This window comes from Dermacentor albipictus, chromosome 4 (assembly GCF_038994185.2).
Source record: "Dermacentor albipictus isolate Rhodes 1998 colony chromosome 4, USDA_Dalb.pri_finalv2, whole genome shotgun sequence".
NCBI lineage: Eukaryota > Metazoa > Arthropoda > Arachnida > Ixodida > Ixodidae > Dermacentor > Dermacentor albipictus.
Window position 1 is genome coordinate 94590834 of NC_091824.1, and position 17595 is coordinate 94608428.

Sequence of the window (17595 nt, forward strand, 5' to 3'; positions counted from 1 at the left end):
GATAAATATTGCCTCGTTCATTTCCTTTTTTTTTTAAATGTGAAATATTTTATTTATTATTCCAGGCGTTCTTGTAAGCGAATTTTGTCAATGTCTTAATAAATTAAGTGGTTATACAAATTTTCTTTGGCGCCACCAGTTGTCAAAAAATAAAAAAAATTTAAGAAGGCCTCTCAGTTTATTATTGTTATTATTTGCAGTTAGGTTTTCTATTGAACACTTTCGGTCTCACGTGAAAGTCCATAAAACGATAGAATATTCATGCTATTTCCATCTCTGTTATACGACTCAGTGTGCATTGACTTATCTGGACATGACTAGCGTGCGAGTCCTTAAAAGATCTGTTTCTACCCACTTCGACATTTTTCTGCAACATCCATACCAAAATGTTACCTTATAAAGCGTGGTTAAGTAGAAAACGTATTTTCATGTGCTAGGATAATTTTCGTCTCTGTGATATAGGCTAACGAAAACCACACTACACTGTTTCATTAGCCGAAAGTGTGCCATTTTACTTCGGGATGTTCTCCGATAAACATTAAGCGAGACCTTGGTCTCAACTCTTATACTTCAAGTCTATAACTTATAAGTCTATATCTTATAACTCAAGTCATCTAAAAATGATGATCTGCCTTTTTGTATGCTTCTCTTTATGGCGCTGCACAAATCATGAAAAATTCCCATAGCAGACAGGAATGCAGAAACAATTGTTAACAACTTATCGCGTTTTACTCGAGTTGTTCAGCAGTGGGAATACTTTTTGATCAAAGTGATTTCCCACCGGACTGGCATCGTGTGTTGAAGATTATGTGCTTGCGTGTCCTAAAAAACTGTTTGCATTATTAATTGTCCAATGTAGTGCTTGCTTTGTTCTATCGGATGTGGTGTTTATTTTGCTTGCTATGTGTATGGTTTTTTCCGTATGCATGCTTTCATTTTCATGATAAATGTCATGAAAAGAAGTACGGTTGTGAAGTAGTGGTAAAGCGCACGCTTCAGAACCGCGAAGTACTTTGTTTCGCACCCACGTATATTAGTGAACTGATCTTTACTTTATTTTTGTTTCCGAAGCATTGTGCCTGATGCTACAAGGAGCCGTGATGCTACAGTAATGTCCCAATACCTTGGTCGTAGCTACTTAGTGCAGTAAAATATATGACGCACGTTTACAGCGCTGCCTGTATGCTGAATACAAGAACATACAGGGCAGGCCCATAAATGACCCATATCACCACCCAGAAGTAAATTTTTGAATAACAGCTTGCATCAAAATTTTATTCATATCACGAGTTTTGACCCACCGTGGTTTCTCAGTGGCTATGTTGTTGGGCTGCTGAGCACAAGGTCGCGGGATTGAATCCCGGTCGCGGCGGCCGCATTTCGGTGGGGGCGAAATGCGAAAACACCCGTGGGGTACTTAGATTTAGGTGAAAGTTAAAGAACCCCCGGTGGTCGAAATTTCCAGAGTCCTCCACTACGGCGTGCCTCATAATCAGAAAGTGGTTTTGGCACGTAAAACCCCATAATTTGATTTTTTTTTATTTAACTTCAGTTTTGGAGAAGCCCCGTACAAAAAGTAAGATTAAACACGAAAGGGACATACGGTGCGTCAAGTTTACCTGATATACACACTCCTATACCGGTAGCCACAGCGAACTGCTTGATAGTGAAATAGAGCAAGAACACCGAGAATATAGCGGATCTTTGCGTTCTCGTGTTATTTCTCTATCGAGCAATGCACTACAACCACAAGGCGCCTGATCTTTCGCCTGCTCTCGTTTACTCCACGGGGACCAAATACTCCTCGTACGATTCACCTATAATGGCGGAGATCCCATGAACCACGGGAGTCGGTCTAAGCGAATAGGTCGTGAGCCGGCGAGTTTGAACGGCGCCCCTCGAGAAGAAACACGCCGTGGGCTTCGGCGACAAACGCGCTGCGCAACCACCAGCCCAGGCGGCGGAGAAAAGCGACACAGCGCCACCACCAATGAAATCATCTAAACAATCTTAACACCCTCGGATCTTTAGGCACCACGGAAGTTCGCGCAAGACCGCACGTTCGGCAGTGAAAGGGCGCCGCAATCGCTTGCGGGAGAGCGTGTTCCTTTGCTATAGGGCGACGAAATTACCAATTCGGCACGAGTTGGGGAAAAAACTGACAAAATAAAGAAATTACCGCAGGACTCATCTCGCGATGACCGCCGATGATAATGTGATTAGCATTTGAGCTATGTAGCCGCACACCGTATTTGTGAAGTCGCATATGTTAGGTTGTGCATTGGTAATTCTGAGACTTTTGTTGCTTCGGGTATAAGCGACGTGCTCCGATCTCGTTCCACTTCGCTATGACACTCGCTTGCCAGGGTCGACCATGAACATGGCAACTTGTCGATGACTGCATGACGCCCACACAGTGAATATGATGGCATCACGAAGAAAAAATGATATCGATGGAACGACAAAGCAGTATGACGCTGATGTCCTGACGACACCAAGATGCTAGATGATAGATGCTCCTAAATAATAGCGTTGGTGTAAAGACTACAGCGTGAAGGCGACGACATAAGGACAATGAGATGACCACGAGTAAGTGACGACGATGGCTGACGAAGATGGTATGACGATAATCTGATGAAAAAGCTAGAATCACGACAATGGCACGACCATATGAGAACGGTTGCGTGCTAGCATCTGTCAAACGACGACGCAGTAAGGACCATGGCATCACGACGGCGGCATATTCACGATTGAATGACGGCAGCATGATTGCGATAGAATGACGTACAAGGAATGACGTCGACGGATCGACGAAGGTTGTATGATGACGACGGCATGAAAACAATTGGTTCACGTTAATTAAGTGATGATGGCACATGACGATGGCATGACGAGAGTCAGAGGTCGAAAGTACAATGACGACGACGGAATGATGACGCCAACGTCACGTTGACATTGCATGACGTCACGTCAACGTGACGTCATGCTATCGTCACGTCACGTCACGATAGCATGACAACGGTATAAAGACAGCGAGATGACGACGAGCGTATGATGACACTGGCGAGACTGTATCGTGAACCTGTATGACAATAACGTGACGGCAACAGCATGACGAGAGTCGGGTGACGAAGTTGGAGTATGAAAACGAATGCATAATAGCGACTGTCTAACAATGACGGCGTGACACGGGCGGCATCATCATCATCATTTTGTTGCTTTCTTAAGGATGACTACGGAGGCTGTGGAACCGTTATAGATATCTTTCAGTATATTTACATACGGCTCGTCTACACCCTGAGTCCATAACGCCTGCACGACTGCTGAGGTTTAGACTGAATCAAACGCTTTCTCGTAATCAATGAAAGCTACATATAAGGGTTGGTTATATTCCGCACATTTCTCTATCACCTGATTGATAGTGTGAATATGGTCTATTGTTGAGTAGCCTTTACGGAATCCTGCCTCGTCCTTTGGTTGACAGAAGTCTAAGGTGTTTCTGATTCTATTTGCGATTACCTTAGCAAATACTTTGTAGGCAACGGGCTGTAAGTTGATCGGTCTATAATTTTTCAAGTCTTTGACGTCCCCTTTCTTATGGATTAGGATTATGCTAGCGTTCTTCCAAGATTCCGGGTGGCATAATAACGGTTGAATGACGACAGTATCATTAAAATAGAATGACGAAGAAAGGCTTAATTCGATGGCACGATGAAGGGGTTGTGATGACGATGGCATGATGACAATGGGATGAAGCTAGTGAGGTGATAACAGTGACGATACGGCAGCGTGATGATGACGGCATAATGAGAGTCGGAAGACAAAGCTGTAATCGCTACGATGCAATGACCTCGACAGCACCACGACCACGGACACATATCTAGTGGGCCAAGCTGTTCGACAACTTGGACCACTGGGTCAGAACTGGAGGCGCGACGACGAGTACAATACTAGAGCCATATCGCGAGGCTAGGATGACGACGATGAGACGACCATGACGTCATCACAACGACGAGCACGATGTACCTAGTGGAAAAAGCCCGTAGAGAACTTGGGTCATTCGATCGGCGTAAGTAGATAGATAGATAGATAGATAGATAGATAGATAGATAGATAGATAGATAGATAGATAGATAGATAGATAGATAGATAGATAGATAGATAGATAGATAGATAGATAGATAGATAGATAGATAGATAGATAGATAGATAGATAGATATGCTCAAAACGGTTGAAGTAGGGAAAGAGTGCTTATAGCATGGTGTGCTATGCAAACAGCATTAAAGATGTACTCACCAAGGTAGATGAATGATCGCAATGCCAGGAATTTCCATCTTAATTATTGCGACAGCTCGATGGTGCATGCGTGGCCCGCACGTCGGAGGTTTCCTCGACGGGGAGTGGTGTTTGACTGCAACAACCATGAAGCGATGTCGACGCACCGTCAACGTTACGCTCAGACAACTCAATGGCGGAGCCAGAGCAGCGTTCGGCCTTCCTCTTCTGGCATGAGCCTTGTGAGCACGCCGCCATAAACACACAATTTGCTGGCTGCATGCACTGCTCTGAGAAGAAGGGGCAGTCGACGTCAATCTGCCCTTATTTAATGGCGTCGTCGATAAATCGCACCAATGTACGCGGGGATGCCAATGACGTGCCATTGCATACAATCATCATCGCACAAGGGCGGCACTCTGCGATTTGTCGACGATGCCGCAATGTTTCATTGGGCACTGACTGACGCCGTTGGTCTGCCGTCGGTCTTATCTCGTGCACCACCGAGGTGCAACGCCTGCGACGCCGCTGGCGAGGCGCCCCACTGCGCCAGCGTTGTGAGACGCCTGGTAGTTGTCAGCTAAGACGCTGTTGCTTCTACCCAGCAGGAGTCACCTTGCGTACTCCGCTGCGCCAGCATGTTGCACCTGCCTATAGTGAGAACACCGTGCCACGAGTTCAAACACAACCCCATGCCTTGCTATCGCTCTCAGTACGTTACCTTCGTAGCAAACTTCATAGTACAGGGGATGCAGTTTCTTACAATAATTACTAGAGGGAACTCCGGCGCTAGTGTCTACGTGAACTTCAAGGCGTGCGGTTCAGCCAGCATGGGGATGACAAGCAGAAATGATGATTAGTGCATGGATTTGGCTGAACTTCGTCTTCCTCGATTCAAGCTGGTTCGTGACATTACGCGGCGATCACTAGAAACGAGGTACTGTGTTCTAAATACTGAGGTAAACGCCATTAAAATTGTCCGATGGCAGAATTCGAACACATGACATCTAGTACAGAGGCCGGATGTTGAAACCATTACGCTGCGGACGCGTGCATTGACAAGATACACAGAACAATTAACCTTACGATTTTCTTGCGCGCAAACGAGCGCGTCGATACGCATGGCGCTTTTCGATTTGGCCACCTCGACAGGTTGAAACGCAGCAATCAGTAGTGATTACGCATGTTCATAGAGTCTCCTGTACTTATACAGATACAGACTGCTTTGAAATCTACGAAAATAAAAGCAGATAAAGCGTAATAAACAATGCCAGAAGAACGTCTCAAGTAAAAAAAACACGAAGATCAGACAAATTCATCTATTAACCATCATTCCTATAGTTGCTGAACAGTCGAAGAGCCAGAGTAGCCTCCACTAATTACTGTTGCTTAAACAAATGTTGTTTGAAACTAATGCGCTCCCTACGAGCGGGTCCCACGCGAAATTAAAAGCCCTCTTTAATGTTGCAGAAATGTAGAGTGAAAGTGAACATGTCCATGCCTCATGTTGCAAAACCTCAACAATTACTCAAGTAATCTCCAAACAGTTGTAAGTCTGCTACTCTAAATTTAATGAACACTTAATCTACAACCAGTCATTATTAAGAATATTGTTACTGATATGTTTCTCTATACTAAAATCTTGATATTGACCTCCCCCCTCCCCCCAAGATTAATATATAAATATAAACTTAAGGATCAAGATTCTCAGCGCCTGCCATGTTAAAAATGCAGCGCATCCAACGAGTAGGAATCTATGTACAGCGAAACTGTGTATTTCGCACACACAAACACATACACACACACACACGCACACGCACACGCACACGCACACACACACGCACACACACACGCACACACACACACAAACACGCACACGCACACAAACACGCACACGCACACGCACACGCACACGCACGCACGCACGCACGCACACACACACACACACACACACACACACACACACACACACACACACACACACACACGTTGGATGGATCTACTGCCTTTTTTCTTGAAATAGTGGGTCTGCTAATGTGCTGTACACGCCTCCCATAAAGAAAGAGATGTTGGAAAATTGCAAAGCGTCCACAATGTTTTCACAAGAACTCAGTAATACGAGCATGAACCTTTCCATGAGTAGAGGGGATATGTATTACGTATACCCTCTTCAGAGCAAATCATAGAAACATGGTTTAACTGTGCGAGTCCCATTAGCAAGATCTTGGAAATCATATGTTGGACCAAGCGGAATGTTGCAAAGCATTGATTCACCTTGTGGGGATTTGGGGAATTCGACGCGCCATTGCGCTGGCGAATTTCACCCAGTTCTGTAATCCCAGCCATGCCGTTCTTGCTCCGAACCAGTTTTAGCGGTGGCGCTCCACTCGCCATGGTTCGTGGGTGAGGGCGGAGCTAGTGACGTCACGGGGGTGGCCCCTGGTGGCTACTGCCGTGACGGTACGGTCTCTCTTCTCCTTGGCACAGCGCCCGGTACGTACGATGCTCTCTCTCATCCGCCGACACCTTTGTGACTAGGATTGAGCTCACGCACGGCGCCTTTGCCCGTGCGGGGAGCGCGTACCTCGTGTTGTTTCCTATCCCGACGCTAAGCCGAAGAACGGGTGCCTAGTGCTCGCGCGAGGTCGTACCACGCCGAGCCGCACTCATCGGAGGCCCAAGCCGAAGATGATTGCCCGAGCTCTCGCGAGTTGGCCCATTGGTTATCGCCAGAGCAAGTAGCATAGCCGCCGGGACTTTTCCTAGCGGCGCGTCCCAGCTTGAGCCTGTGCTCTCGCAGCGACGTGCTACAGGCGCCCCTAGCTGTATTTTTCGCCCTTGGCGCGGGACCCCTTCGGTTCCCCGCCGTCCCGGGACCGGGCGTCTGTGCTGTGTTGGGTGCCGTTGGAAACAATAAACGGTTTCCTTCATTTTCGGGCAATACTGTGTTCTTGCGTGCGTCGCTCGGTAGCCCCTTGTGGCCTGAGCTCGCGCGCAGCGGCGCTAGAGGCTGACGGCTGACGCGGCCCTGTGGCTCGCTAAGCTCGAACCCGCGGTGGTCGGTACTCCTGTGAGACCCTAAGAGCCCACAACCTGCATCAAAAAGAACCGGAACGAAACTTTGAAGAAACAAAGTGGGGAACCTTGAAAAATACAGTGCGAAAGTTAGGGATGTGAAGTAATTGTTAAATTGACCAGTAATTCTCAGATTAGCTCTATTTGGAGCACATGAAAGAGTTCACGGCGACGCTTCAACCACAGCAATGCGAAAAATAAAGACTCGGCGACCTGCAAGCTGCATTATCTCAAGGAAGAGCCCCACTTCCCGCTCTATGCTCCCACCGGCGCTTTTAGTTGGCGGTACATACTGTGCACGAGAATGGAAACGAGAAAATGGACAGCTCAAACACCAGCAGAAGTAAAACACCCGCGCAGCCGCCTCCGTCAGCTGCCTCTCATCCGTCTGTGTTTACATGTGTCTACTACGCATGCTAGGTTCAAACGTAGGACTCACGCGTATGTACGCCCGCTGATGCACTGTCTGTTTAACAACATGCACCTCCGCAGCCCTCTCGTTTAACTGGCTTGCACAAAGCCGTCCTCGCCGTGTGTTTATCTCTTTGTGCACACAAGAACACTGAAGCAGTACCCTGCAAAACCCCTCTACTGCCATGTTCGCGTACTTTTGCTTCCCGGGGCCCTCTAATTGTCGCGTTTTATCTACCAACCTCGTTTGCTCACTTTTCCAGAACTTGTCCTGTCACTCTCAGTGTTTTATGGCGTGCCCGCCTCCGCCCCGAATAGCAAAGCTGATTCTTTTTTCTTTCTTTAGGTTCCTTCTCTGCTGTTTTCCTCCGTCGTCTATTCTGTACAAATGCCTGCGGCTCGTACACGCGCTGCCTTATTGGGCGGAAGCTCCCGTTCTCGTCTTCCGCCTCTACTCGCCGGCAAACTCCTGATTAGAGAAGTAATTAGGCTTCATTTGCGTCGCGTTCTTCCGCAACCCTTTATTTTATTGTTCATTTCCCACTGTCGTGTTCTTGCTCTGTTTGCAGTGCAGGCGCTGTAGTTTCGCACAACGATGACATTTTTTATTTCGCTTTTCTGCTTTCTTTCCTTCCCGATTGCTCTTTCTCTATAGTTAGGGCAGTTCAATACCCTCAGCCGAGTTTGCCGCCTTTGCACCGAATTTATCGCAGTGTAGTGGGCGTTTCGTGGTATAAGGGGTCCACAATTTGATGACGCGCAGCATTCATCGCAGATATACGAAAATCGGTCCTCGTGTAGGTTGTCCGACGTTCGGATTGTCCTGGTGATGTCCATGCATGTACTCGCCGACCAAAGAAAAAAAACATTGATTTGTTAATACTTCATTGATTTTTTCCATTTTTTTCGTTGACACGCTGTCCATGGTATTCAAGTTCACACAAATTATTTTTTTATCTGAGCAAATTTCAAGAGCCTTGTGTTGCCGGTGCGAATATGTGCGGTTTGAGGTGTAGCGTTTACATGAGAAAGCATACTTCCACCTGGGATGCCCCTGCACCAAGAGCTGAAACAACACGTCCGTGCTAAAGCGGCTCGGTGCGGTATTCACTAACGCCAATTCTTTCAGTAATGGAATGACCGAGGACTCTGCATGTGACAAGTGTGGCTGCGAGGAAACAATTAGACAACTTTTATTGTGACTGCACCCAGTACAGTGTTCAAAGAACGCTCAAAGGCGTCATTCTGCGATGCTATAAACACGGGGAAAATGCATTTATCAGCATGCTTCGTTAGTGGAACTTTGAGAGTAATGGCGAAACTTTATAGGTCAGTACCACCTTGTTATGGCAGATCGATATTTCATCTCACTTCTTTACTTTGATACAGCTTGAACATTATTTATTATTTAGGTGATCATAATTTCGATTGGCTATCTTTTTGTCTTGGAACAAATTAATGAAGATGCTCAACTTCTGTCATTTCTTCATAAATTAGAGCTTATGTGCCTGTTTTCTGTCAGTTTAACGGCTAAACGCTTAGTAGTAGCTTGTCCTGATAAAATTAGCGAAATCTCAGGTAGCGGACATCAGTACGTGAACGTATTATCACTAGTGTTCAAATGGCTTTACTTGCTGTACATATCGTATGGTTCAAACAGTGTCGCCGCTGATTCCGTCATCTTACCTTAAAGCTTCCGCTTTGTTCATGTTCCACGCAATAATCAAAGCATCCTTCCTCGGTACTTTTAGTTCCCGTTTAATTTGTCCCTCATGCATGATAGGAAGTTCTCCGTTCTGGTCAGCTGAGATCCCTGCCCTGCCTAATTTACTGTGGTTTTTGTACATTCTCTAAATAACCTTAGATTTTGCATCTGTTCTGAGCACTGGAAACGAAGCGTCTCAAGCGTGCTTCTTTCTTCTATTCTTTGCTTCTTAATTCAGGCAAGCAAGGAACGCAGTGCACTGAACCCCCTGGAGGTGGTCGTCGTTCTGCAGGCCTTTGTTCTCGCCGGCCTATACAGGTAAAACTCTCTAAACGCCCCCCATTGTCCTCATTCGTGCACAAAGGCGGGCAGCGGAAGAATCTACGCGCACGTTTTCCCCTTACGCCGTTCGACGTTGTTCACGATGATTGCAACCGCCCCCTCTCCCCGCCGCCCCGTATCCGCCCTTCACAAGTTCCCAACTTCGGTCTACGAAACTCTCCGCAATTATTATGTACGTTTACCGCTAAGCTTCGTCAAAGTGAAAAGTTTTCGTGCGGGAGTTAAGTAGCACCGGCAAGCTGAAACTTTGAGCGCACAGTGAAAGGCGTCTTCATTGAATAGGTAAGCTCTCTCGTAGCTCCGAGCCCGGGGCACCAGTTTGATTCTGAATTGAGGCACTGGACTGAGTTCTGGACAAACTGCACAAACTGGGCGTCGGAGTAATTTCGAACACAATGTGTAAATTGTTTCTTCAAAGACAGTGCGCATATGCACCAGCTGCTGATGCGAACTTTCAACTGAGCAGAGGAACATGATTAAGTACAGAGGGCAAGAAATGCGCAAATACAATGCACATTTCGGGTCAACGTAATGCGAAGCTTTAGTGAAGTGGTAGATTAAATGCAATACAACTAAGGGCGACGCATACTATTGTGTTTATTCCCAGTCTATGCGAAGCGTTCCTTCGTGCAATATTTACGTTTATAGACCCTAAACGTGACAACTTTAATCTCTTAGAATTTTTTATATATTTATACACTTCACCGCTCACAGAATATGTTGAAATACAAACACGAAATGGGGCGTGCGCACGATGTGAGATGTCTGCGCGGCGATGTCACGTGGATGAAGGTGATGTACGGCACTTGTCGAGGGAAGATTGCTGTACGTACAGGCAAGTACGGCAGATATGTAATTACACTTAAGGATATTGTATTTCTTGTGTCATGGTGAAATGTACCCATTCTAGAGTATTGGCGATAAATGGACACGCACGCAGTGCCACGTATGGAATGGCTAAATTGAAGAAAAGTAAATCAAAGAATCCATTGACTATAATAGGCTATTCCATTAAGAGATCTGCGTGCTCTAGATATACCTCTGAGCCGACAGTATGGGTTTAGGATTTGTGTAGGCATATGGTCTTTATTGCGCAGAATGGAGGTGGGCTTACTAGCACAACTTTTTCAGTCAGCATGCAGCGGAATGGCGCAGCCGACTCGAGGTGCTGGTGCTAGAAAAACCTTAGCGTTCGTTTGTCACAACGTAGGCTAAGCTTGTCTTCAGAAATCCCGGGTGCCACTCTCGCTCATAGTCACGACCTATGCAGCGCGCCGGGCGCCTAGGGAGAAAAGATTTTGGTCTTCATGTCATGTCTGTTAAGGCGCATTCGATTGGTCGCTTTCGAGTGCCCAAGAGCGCCTTCACAATGCAGTTTACATTCGGCTGGTGGAAATCGATCGCTCTGAACACATTCGAGCGGATTCTTCAGAGCGCAGCGCTCCAGCTCACAATGCTCGGAGACGCTCTCTCACCTTCGAGCTGGAAGCGCGACCGAGATCCGCCAGAAACTTGATCACGTGGCTACTCCGATTGCTCTGTGAGCAATTCGCACGTTCGGCTAGAGCACGCTTTCTCCTGCTCCAATCTTGAGACCACTCCGCATCGCTGCAAAGCGCGTCGGAGTGCTACAGGAAACGGTCAAATTTGCAACCAGAAATGCTGTGAGTAGTTATAGAAGATACGGCCAGGTGTAGAATGAACGAAATGAGTTTATCTGGAAAGAGTGAGTGCAACGGGGCGAGCTTTGGGATGGGAGGTATGTGGTGTTTAAAATTGAGGATGCTGCACCATAATAAGTACTGGCCTCTAGTGAACGAAAAGAAGATGAGGTTGAATTTTAAATAATATAGTGGTGTCTAACTTATCGCGTTCTCGGGGACTTTCTTCAGAAGCTAACATATAACCGTGACACTCCTTCCACCAAGCGCCTCTTTCTTTTTCTTTTTTTTTTGTCATCGGCCTGACATCGACACATCGGCGGTGATCACTTTGCTCAGCCTATTTCCTCTCCTGCGACAGCCTTTTCACAACACTAGTATTTTTTTCTCCGGATATGCTGTATAAAGGTATTGTTATTCGACTCCCGGAAAATTCTACCAGCATGATAATTTTGTATCCTCTGGTTATCCTACTTGTTTATTTGTCTTTCCTAAGGATCAGGGCGATAACTCACATAAATCAAGTTTCTTTCTGTTCGCCATTCACAGGAGCCGGGCACTTCTGTCGCCTCTTTTTCTTTCATTTGCCGGCGCCTAACCCTTCTTTGCACCATTATTTTCTCCTGGATAACATATGTTCTGTCTCCGGCAGGCACAGTGACATCCGTCAAATGTCTGACGATGGATCGTCCTAAACCTGTTCTTTGTCAGCGCGTGGTGCAGCCAAGCTGTGATTCTCCTTCCACCGCCTTGTGGTTTGAGGTACTGACGTCATATTCTCTTCTTTTCCTTCCTTATTACTTCTTACTTTAGCGCCACAGACAGGGAAAGGATGAGGCAACACCCCTTTGTCCTCTCTGCAAATTTAGACTTTACGGGCTGGTGGAAGAGAAAGAAGTGCCCAGAGCTCACTGGTGTTCTGGGCCTCTCGCTGTTATGCATTTTTTTACGTTCTTGTCATTTTCGTGAGAGTTATTTCATCAAGGATGAGCAAGAAGATGTTCCCACGACCACCTGAACAAGGTCAGTCGTCTACTTCATCACTCATTTTTGGACGACGTGCCTTTGGAAGCTCGGACCATCTCGATTCCCGGGAGAGCTCAACGCCAGAAGCCATGGACTCTGACAGCGAGTACACCGTAGTCATGGGCCGCCGCATGAAGAAGATGCGCCGTATGCCGACTGAGGCGACTTCATCGTATCAGAGTGAGCAAGAATCCTTCATGGTTTCTTACGTGCCGCTCTCGACGTCACACAGCATGAACTCCCTCAGCAGGCAGTTCCTCACCGATTATTTTGAAAGTGTGGCCCCTGGGCAAATTAACGAAATCAGGATCAACGCTCGCAAGAACATCCTGACAATAGATGTGAAAAATTCCGCAATACTGGAGAAGTTAAAGAACATTCCACAGTTAAGCTCAATCCCCGTCCGCTCCTTTATTACTTACGGGAAGGAGACAACAACTGGAGTGATTTCCGACGTAGAGCTTGAAATCAAGCATGCGGACCTCAAGAGTCTTTTGAGGTGATCGGTGCGCATTCTTGACATTCACCACTTGGGGGCTCTCGATGTATCAAGTTAACGTTTGCTTCTTCGACATTACCAGCGTCTGTCAAAGTGGGCTACGTTATACACCGAGTACGACCATTCGTTCCGAGGCCTATTCAGTGCCGGAAATGTCACAAGATAGGACACGTGAGCGCTGTTTGTAGAAGCAAAACCACCTGCTCGCGTTGCGGCCGAGAGCATGATACCACCGACTGTGAGGAGCCTCATTTACATGTCCCAACTGCACTGGCTCTCACGAAGCGACTTCGAAGGAATCGGTTTATTTACATCTTTTAGAGCATATTCAACTACTGTTTTATTTTTACCTTGCCCGAAGATGAAACAGGAGGTTCGTATCCTTCGAAAAATGGCAAGAGACCAATCTTCGCGTACAGAGGCTGCTCAATCTGTTTGCCAAAGTGGCCAACGCTCGCGACAGAAGCATAACAAAACCATTCCAGGATAACTACCTAGCGTGGCAGAGGTACCACGGTCGCCTCTGCCTGTGCGTACACCGAGGACGGTAACGGCGTCTACTGATAATTCAAGGTCGACGAGAGCACGCGGCAAACATTCACCTCCACCGGCTGATACAGACACGGAATGGCCTTTGCTGCCCTCTAGGGACACGGCCATGCCAGCGGGCACTAGCGGTCCTCTGTGCCATGAAGCCAAGAATCATAGGGCCAATGAAACCGGCGACACTACGAGCAAGCAAAGAGATGAACACAATGAGGAGAGTGTACAAAAAATGCTGAAGCACCTAGTAGAATCAATGCGCGTGATTCTCGGTGGTCTCGAGACTCCGGCCGCTAAAAGTGCCCTACAAGTGCTCGCCGTGCTAGAGCCGCTTATCGCAGCTCTTTATATGCTATAAATATTTTGTTTGGCGCTTGTGCTGTTCACGCAGGGGAGGCCCCCACCAGCTTCGTCCTAACGCCTCTATTTTTATGTTCACTCAAATTCATGACTACAAACTTGATGCGAAGCCTGATTGTGGCTTCATGGATGACATTTGTGAATGTTTATCATCCGAGTGTTGAACTTGCTTTCGCCTTTGCGCATCTCTCTTGCTATGTCATCATCATCCCTCATCACATCTTTATGTCCCTGTTCCCCCTCCCCCTGTGCAGAGTAGCAGGCTAGATCACCTTAGCTCAGGCCGACCTCTCTGCCTTCTTTCAATTAAATTATCTCTCTCTAGACTTTGCGCTACGGTACGACAGGTCAAAGAAAATCTACCTCTACACATAGATTAATAAAGAAAAAGACAACAGACTTCATGGATATCTAGCAATTGAAATCACGTGAAATATATATTAAAGCCACATGTAGACCACGATTAATGAATGCCCGCCATAATCATTCTACGGAAATCTAACTGCCAGATGGCATAAGAAGCGATGTTTGGAAATTTATCTAATGAGTTTTGACGCCTTCAACAAGCGAGTCGGTGACACGCGGATGTCTCGACAATATCCCACTTTCAGCGACCGGGAACAGAAGCACAGCCGCGTTCTCATTGCCGGATTATTTTTGTTTGTTTTTGCTAGAAATAAGTTTTACCATTCAAATATGACTGGTCTATAGAAAAAAAAAGTGCAGGAACACCACTGGGGTTGTCTAAGTATGCGTGAGCATACCCCGAAATCTCAGTTGGCCCACCCCAAATTTCAAGTTGGCCCACTCCCATACCCCCAAATCTCAGTTGGCCCAACCCCAGGTCTTTAGTTAGCCCACTTGGAATTTTCAAGTTGGGCCACCACCTAATTAAAGTAGACACACTCCCTAGTTTCAGTTGTCCCACCCCTACTAGCTTCCCCAAGCATTGTCTAAGGAGCCCTATGTATCTCTATGGGTATTCTCTTTTGATTTTATATTTTTGTTTGAAATTGTTCCATATCGCTTAAAAACTTCGAATCATCTACGTTTACAGTATCACATCAATTAAATGTCTTAGCTTTGCAAATTACGTATTTTTGTGCAGATGCAAGGCCATTAGAATTTTCGCGTGACAGAGCTGGGGAGCTAAACAAAGAAAATTTACACATTAAAAAACAAATTTTTAAGACGTCTGTAGCATATACCCATCATTAATATTGCTGTCTAATTATCATCTAGGTATAACGACGTCCAAGCTTGAAGGTGCACATGTTTTTTTATTGCTTAATAATAGCTTGACAAGTTACATGATAAATATTAACTGAGAGAGAGAGAAAGAATTTAAGCACAGGAAAGGCAGGGAGGTCAACCAGACGAGCACCTGGTTTGCTACTCTACATTGGGGGTTGGGGAAAGGGGAATGGAAAGACGAAAAGAGGGAGAGAGGGAGCACTGACTGCGTGTGGGAGGATGCACAGGGACACTTTAAACGGTCTCTGAAGCCTGTGCCCTTCAAGTGGTGTACTAGTGCACGAATCGCTTTTCGTGCTAGTGACGGCTGTGGCTACGGTCCTAGTAGCTTTGACTCGGAGAATGGTCTAGAGTGCAATCTGTTTGAAGTTCTGCCCAGAGAGAGGCACTTTACATCGTAGCAAGGGCAGGTACACAATAGGTGCTCAATGGTTTCCTCGCACCTACAGGAGTCGCACACCGGGCTCTCGGCCATTCCGATACGATAGGAGTAGGCGTTCGGGAACGCCACTCACAGCCACAAGCGTCACAGCAAGGTTGCGTCGCTGCGGGAGAGGCTAGATGGCAGTTGTAGCAGTAGCGTGGAGTCCAGTTTATGCAATCGGCATTTAACGCACTTGAACTCCAGAAATATTGCGACTTTTGGCGTGCAAGCAGGCGAAATTCCGTGGCAGCGTCCGACCTCGCCAAAGGTGTTGGACGCGTCTGGGTGCCATCATTAGCAGACCTAGCATTCCTGTCAACAAAATTGTCGCTGAAGATGTCACAGTGAGCAGGAATCCATTCAAAGATAATGTTGTGGCCTGTTTACAGAGCATAGTGATGTACTTCCCTGATGTCGGATATCATCTGCTGGCAAGTTCTGTAGTGTAATCCAGACTCGATGCTGTGAAGAGCTGCCTTACAGTCACAAAAAACCACCCATTTCTCTGTCGGCTCTTCGGGGACGTATGTCATAGCGGCATGGAGGGCTGCAAGTTGTACCGACGTAGATTTAAATTTAGCAATTTGAATTTGAATAGCGCGCTACAAGTTCTGCCGACGTAGATTTGAATTTAACAATTTGAATTTAACTTTAACCTCTTTAGCTGGAACGACGAATGCGGCAGTTGAGCTGGTTGATGAAGTCCGACCGTCGCTATATGTACGTTTGCAGTAATGATACGTCTGGCGCAGTAATAGGAGCGTCAGTTGCTTCAGAGCTGGCGATGGATGATTGGCCTTCTTTGTAATTCCGTGAATAGTAACATTCACTTGAGGCTGTCACAGGCACCACAGGGCAGATGAAGGCTTCGCCGCCGGTGTATAAGATGATGGTATGCACTCTTGATCAGCGCTAATCACTTTCGAAAAGGTTGCTTGAGGTCACTTGGCTGTTAATGAAGCTGTGATGGTCGAGGATCCTTGACAGAGGGCGAATGTGTGCTCTGAGAGATTCGACAGCTGCGTGTGTCTGGATCATGTGGTCTCCCGAGATGGCAATTGTTGCTGCTGTTGAGGTGCACCGAGGCAGCCCTAAACCCGTGCGTAGGATTTGACCTTATATGCTCTCCAAAGCGCGAAAGTTTGTCTTACATGCATTTGACAACACTGGTAGGCTGTAACGTAGGAGTCCGAGAAACAGTACCCTGCACAGCTGCAACGTAGAATAGACTGGTGTACCCCAGTTTTTCCCAAACAGAAATTTGAAGACCTGAGCAATTGCAACCAACTTCTTCAGAGAGACGCAATGAGGGCTCCACGAGAGGTTGCGGTCGATGATGACACCCAGAAAGCTATGCGTCCTAACACAGGAGACAGCTTGACCATTGATTGAAACGGGATACACTGCCATTTGTTTGTGCGTTAAAATAAAAGGTAAGCACCTTAATTAACTCCATAAGGAAATGTTTCGAATGTAGCGTACTTTTTGCTGTCAGTTACTATTTGCCTTTCCCGCTTGAACAACATGACAAACATCGAAAAGCGCATTAAGAAGTATGCAGATCCAACGCACATGTTGAAATCTACTTGAAGCAAAGTTTAAGTAAAGCGGTTAACTAAATGTTTTACAACTAACAGCGATGCGTACAATTTTGTTTGCTTTCATCTATATGCGACGGGCAATCTCATGCAATGTTTATATTTATCCACCGCAAAAGCCACAAATTTATATTACGCGTGCAGGTTTTGCGTCTATGCACTTCGTCGCTCGCAAGCTGTGTCTAAGTGCAAATTCCAAATAAGGTGAGGCTTCCAGTGCACAGTGTGGGTCTTATACATAGCGATGTCACGTGAACGAAGGCGATGTTTTTTGCCAATTGAGTGAAGAATGGGTATGACACGTATATGCACTGAAGGGTACGACAAGTATCAAGCAGTAATTTGTGATTAAGTACCTGTCTTTTTCACAGCAGGAGAAATCCATTTTGGGAAGATTGACCAAAAACAGGCGCACGCCCCA

The 17595-nt window shown here is 46.5% G+C and overlaps 1 protein-coding gene across 3 annotated transcripts in view; it reads left to right on the top strand.

Annotated features, from left to right (window-relative positions):
- The first annotated feature begins 6633 nt into the window (after positions 1-6633).
- The window catches only part of LOC135919985 (uncharacterized), a 157229-nt gene continuing 146267 nt past the window's right edge, over positions 6634-17595 (top strand). For all 3 annotated transcript variants that reach the window (XR_011513987.1, XR_011513986.1, XM_070537271.1), the window contains exons 1-2: positions 6634-6769; positions 9706-9785. The gene's annotated coding sequence lies outside the window, so the exon portion shown is untranslated. The remainder of the gene's footprint in view (positions 6770-9705; positions 9786-17595) is intronic.